Below are 5,940 nucleotides of genomic sequence, written 5' to 3'. Positions count from 1 at the left end.
GAGAAAGGTTAAACTTTAAAGGCAACATATTCCCATGAATAGAAGGGAGAACATAACACAAATAATATACAATGCTAACATTATGTACGTACACATATGTACAAGTGGTCTTGAAATATATTCCCAGATAGTAATTGGATTAAAGTTTGGGGCAATAAAGCATTTTTTCTCATAGGGAACATTATTCTTTAAGGCACATACAGACACACATATCTGCCCTGCTGGCCTCTCACAGTTTCAGTTGATTCCAGTCATGTCCCCAGTTCATTTCCCCATATATTTATTCTAGGATTAGTGATTTTTGAACAGGTATTCATCTCTCTAGAAATACCTGTGCCATGACCGCAGAGTACTCAGATTTCTTTTCGGCATTTGGTGGCATATGATGGGGAAAGTGATGAGTTGTATGACAGGAGAGGTACAAGGTGAACCTTAGAGTAAGTAAGACTTTATGCATAGTTCTTAATCCCAAAAGGAAAAGAGAAGGATAGCAGCGAAAGTCATTGGAATAAAGGACCTCTTAGATGAATCAGCATTAGGATAATTCATTGGTTACTGACTGTCCAGTCGGTTTAGGTTATAAAGTATTCCTGAGTGACTGCATCACTTTATGAAAGGATCTACCTGACTATAGCTTTCTTTTTCTGGAATTAGTTTAGATGGCAATAATATGCATAGAAAATGGTAATTGTGAATTCCTGTCATCCCCAAATTGAAGACACTCGTTAAGGTACAAGTTTCCCCAAGATTGCAAATGATTTATCCATACTATACTAACTGAGACTGTATCTTACCATTCTTGTTTCTTAAAGGTGATAAAAAGGCTAACTTAGAGTAATAGCAGGATACTTAGAAAATACTTTCAGGTTAAGTTTTGTAAACAAAGTTCAGTGTTTACCCACCAAAAGCAAATCAGCTCATTTAGTATTGCAGGAAATGCCCTCATACTCCTTCATTGCCACTAAAGGAATTTAAAACACTTGTTGGATATATTCCCTCCTAGAATGCCATTTGTAAACTTATTCCTAATAGGACCTGTTATTTTAAATGCAAACCCATAAGGCTTAGAATTGATACTCAGTATTTTTAGTGATCACATGGTTTAGGGTTCTCAGATTTGGGCTCAGACCTGCATTTCAAGCATTGCAATCTGGGCTTGTTAAATGATTTCCTTGCAACCAGGAAAAATTGTTTATCTGAATCTAAAGTCCAATTAAAGAAATGTGATAGTGGTGATAGTAGTTGATGAAGCAGACTAGCATAGCAGCGAGGGCAATTACAGACAAATTACATTTAACCTCTCTGTGCCTCAGTGTCTTCCTCTGAAACTGAGTTTCTTCATCAATGGTGATAAATACTGGTACCAATCTGACAGAGTTATTGTAAGAAATGAAAGAGTTCACAAATTTCCTAAAGGCTTAATGTTTGGCTTGTCGTTCCTAAATTCTGGTAATTATTAGTAAAACAATATCCCTCTATTATTTATTATATCAAAATAATAATGATAAGAGCCTGTTATTTTAGTAGTTCTATTTTTTGGTCATATAGTTTAGACTAACTCATATTGTTTAAATGTGAAACCAAGAAGAAAAAGAGTTTTGTTTTGTTTTTTTTAACCTGGTCAAGAAACCCAATCACCTAATTCAGAAATGTTTCTAACTTGGCATCTGCCTTGAATCTGTGAACCGTTATGTGTTTGCCCTTAAGCTGGTCTACAACACAGATACTGTCAATCAGCCTCTGATAGTACCCTCCCCGTGGACAACCTTCTGCGCTCTTTTGAGCATGCTCAGATGGAGTCTACCATCAGTGTGGTGGGAGTTCACTTCGCTTCAGGTGTGTCCAGGTTCAAGGGTGAAATTAACAAATGGTAACCAAATTTGTGGCTGTCCAAACTAGGAAAATAGTTAAAGGATCAGGACATGAAGTATCAGGCAAATACTCATTTGGCGTCAACCCAATAAAAAAGCTTCTTGGTGAGAAAAAAGTTGCCAAAGATGAAAGCGCAGAATACTGCTACTTTAGCCTAACCACAGTGTCAAAGCAAATAACACACATACACACAAACGCAGAAGGAAGCCCTCTTCACACTAATGCCCCAAAGTCCTTTATGGGTCTTCACATTGAGCAGATTAGGTAGGTTGGTGGTTGTCCTTTACGGAGTGGGTCCACCTAACAAGACTGGTTACTAACAGAATATCTCTGTTTTGTCATTTAATAGACATCCGAAACTTAATATACCTTGCAATCGAATACACACATAGTCACTCATGCTTTTCCTGTAGACTTTCCAAAAGAGAAAAGGGCAGCTCCATTCTTCCTGGTGCTCAGTTACAAAATGTGATTCATCTTTGACGTTTTTCTTTCCCTCTCCTTTCACATCCAATACAGAAGGAAAATGTGTCAGCCCTATCTTTGAGATAGAACCAGAATTTGACAGTTTCTCGATTTTTCCACTGTTACCACCCAGCATTAAAATTTTGTTGTCTGTCATCTTAATTATTATCCCCTCTGAAATGTGTCCTTAACACAGTGGCTGGAGAAACCTTTGAGAATCTAAGTCAGAAGAATTATGTGACTTCAGTGTCTTCCCCTTCATCATAGTTGAAGCTGAAGTTCTTAAAATGCTGCAAAGTTGCGACATGATTACCCTCCACATTATATATTTGATATCATCTCCTCCACCTCTACTCCTTGCTCAGTCTTTTCCAAACACCTTATACTCTTTAGTCCTTGATGTTAAACAAGTATAGCAGGCAGACATTTTCACTTCCTCTTCCCTTTACCTGAATTGCTGTTCTCTTTACTATCTACAGTACTCATCCACTCACTTTTTTAGGTCTTTTCTCAAATATCACCGTCTCCATTATGAGGCCTTGCTTGGATTCCCTGTAATAACCTGCAGCCCCACTAATACACCCTACATCCTTAGAAGCCTCCCTTCTGCTGAGGAATCTGTTGAAGGAATGAATGGAGTGAGCTATGTCTAATTTCCAAAAAAATAAACATCAACCGTAAACAGTTGTTGAGAGACGGGTTCAGGGTATAAAGAATAAAAGAAGTGTAAATTCAGGCCTTACCATTCACCATCCATTCCCTCAGGGTTCTGCTATGGTGTATCTTTGAATAAAAAGCACAATTTGATAAGACTAAGTAATAGCTTAAATTCATTAGAATCCCAAACCTTTGATCGTAGAAATGTGTTAAAAATTGTGTCAGAGATTGTCAACAAAATGTTAGCAAATTGAAGGCAAAAAAGTATACAAACAATTATATACCTGACCAAACGGGATTTGTGTCAGGTATGTAAGGCTGCTTCAACATTTGAAATTAATTAATATAATCCAACCAAGGCAAAAAAAGGGAAAAAAACATATAAATACATGCGGAAGAAGCATTTGACAAAATCCAGCGTGCACTCATGAGAAAAACTCTCCATAAACTAGGAATAGAGAGGGACTTTCTTAATTTGATAAATACGATCTACAAAAAACACAATAGCTAACATCATACTTACTGGAGAGAAACTCAATGCTTTCCCACTAAGAATAAGCACAAGGCAAGGATGTCCTCCTTTATTATAACTTTTCCGTATTGTGCTGCAAGTCCTTGCTAATGCAATAAGGCAAGGAAAGGAAATAAAAGGTGTACAGATTGAGAAGGAAGACATAAAGCTGTCTTTGTTCACAGGTGACATGATCATCTGTGTAGAAAATCTTAAAGAGTTGACCCAAAACTCCTGTAACTAATAAGTGATTATAGCAAGGTTGCAGGATCCAAGGTTAATATACAAAAGGCAATTGCTTTCCTATATACCAATAATGAACAAGTGGAATAGGTTAAAAAAAAACCCACACTATTTACATTAGCATTGCCAAAAAGGTAATACTTCAGTATAAATCTAATAAAATAAGTACAACCTCTATAGCAGGAGAACTACAAACTGTGATGAATGAAGTCGAAGAATAACTAAATAAATGGAGAGATATTGCATGTTCATGAATAGGAAGACTCGGTATTATCAACATGTCAGTTCTTTCTGACTTAATCTATAGAAATTCAGTGCGATCCCAATGAAAATTCCAGCAAGTTATTTTATGGATATTGGCAAACTGATTCTAAAGTCCATATGAAGAGGCAAGAGACCCAGACTAGCTATCACCTCATTGAAGAAGGACAAAGTTAAAGGAATGTCACTACCCAGCTTGAAGACATTATGAAGGTGCAGTAATCAAGACAGGGTGGTATTGGTGAAAGAACAAATAGATCAATGGAAGAGACTAAAGAGCCCCAAAATAGACCCACATAAATACAATCAACTGAACTTTGGCAAAAGAACAAAGGCAATACAATGGAGCAAAGATAGTCTTTTCATCAAATAGTGCTGAAACAACTGGATGTCCACAGTAAAAAAAAAATATATATCTAGACACAGACTTTGTATCCTTCATAAAAATTACTCAAAATGAACCACAGACCTAAATGTAAGACACAAAACTGTAAAACTCCCAGAAGATAACATAGGAGAAAACCTAGATGACCTTGGGTATGGCAATGACTTTTAAAATATAACACCAAAGGCACACTCCATGAAATAAAGTAAAGACAAGCCACAGAGTGGGAGAAAACATTTGTAAAAGACGCATCTTGTTAGGGTAAAGTGGCAACTTGCAAGCTTCTTACGTGTGCAAGTGGTGTAATTTATTTTGGTATGTAGTGTGAGGTACAGACTGTAGTTTTCGATGGGTGTGTAGTTTTCTAGGCATCAATTTTAAAGATTATAACTTGACTTTATCACAATCAAACTTCCCAGATATACTTAGAACTATCTGTGGATATTCTTTTCTGTTTAATTTGTATATGTGTTCATTCATGTAGTAATGCTACAATGTTTGAATTGTAGTGGCTTTATAGTTAAGTTATATAGCTGCCTGCTAATTAACAGATACTCAACTTCTAATAAAATTTATGACTTGTACCTTAATGCCTCCAGATTATGTTCTTCATTCAGACTCTTTACTATTCACTCAGTATAAATTCAGAGCTGATATACATTAAAAACTGAACTAAAGTGGCTAACACCTTTTAGTTTTCATCTATATTCCTAGCTTTAAAATGAGAAAGTAATAGAATGCAAAATTTTAAAAACCTCTAATTACTCACACTTTCTATCTCTAATTAAAACAGAATACCCTGTGGAATATCTTTGCATCATTTACCCGGTTTCATTAATTCTGGCTGCTGAAGTTAATTTAAATTCACTCCGGTAAAATGAAGGCTCAGTATAAGCTTTTAGCATACTCACTGAGACTTACAAATAGTCATCTGCTAGGTGGTAAACAGTAAACAGTCTTGTTTATTGCAAATAATCTTAGACAATAAATGTTATTTATGCTCCATTTAAGAATAAAGATGTCAATCTGAGATCACAAAACGATCCTTTTGTTAAAGCTAAAAGCAATTCTGCTTTGATTAGTTGCAAATGCAAATATTACCCAACTTCTTTCCCCTTCTTTGATAGTTGTATAGAAATAAAACTAAATATAAGAATGTAAGCCAAACCCACTACAAATGAAACTGCACTACAGGCCCAGTATCTTCAGTGATTTCTAGATGATTTCTATGCTCAAACCTTCATTCTATCCTCTCTTCCTAAACAGAATTGTTTTCTTTTGGTTTTTTTTTTTGTGTTTTTGAGTAAGTTTTATTACACAAGAGATTCTTTATAGAGAAATCATGTAATCAAATAATCCAGGGCTTCCCTGGTGGCGCAGTGGTTGAGCGTCCGCCTGCCGATGCAGGGGACACGGGTTCGTGCCCCGGTCCGGGAAGATCCCACATGCCGCGGAGCGGCTGGGCCCTTGAGCCATGGCCGCTGAGCCTGAGCGTAGAGGCCCCAACAGTGAGAGGCCCGCGTACCGCAAAAAAAAAAAAAAAAAA

The 5,940-nt window shown here is 36.5% G+C and overlaps 1 long non-coding RNA gene across 2 annotated transcripts in view; it reads right to left on the bottom strand.

The window, feature by feature from the left end:
* LOC102991172 (uncharacterized) overlaps positions 1-5,940 on the bottom strand; it is a 100,125-nt gene that overhangs the window by 56,602 nt on the left and 37,583 nt on the right. The window contains exon 3 of one of the 2 annotated variants that reach the window (XR_008615658.1): positions 1,689-3,120. The exons of the other annotated variant lie outside the window; for it this stretch is intronic. This is a non-coding gene — a long non-coding RNA (uncharacterized lncRNA). Of the gene's footprint in view, positions 1-1,688; positions 3,121-5,940 lie in introns of those variants that run through there. 2 annotated transcript variants of the gene reach the window in all.

This window comes from Physeter macrocephalus, chromosome 18 (assembly GCF_002837175.3).
Source record: "Physeter macrocephalus isolate SW-GA chromosome 18, ASM283717v5, whole genome shotgun sequence".
NCBI lineage: Eukaryota > Metazoa > Chordata > Mammalia > Artiodactyla > Physeteridae > Physeter > Physeter macrocephalus.
Note: the sequence above shows the minus strand (reverse complement) of the source record. Positions and strands in the feature narration are given on the sequence as shown.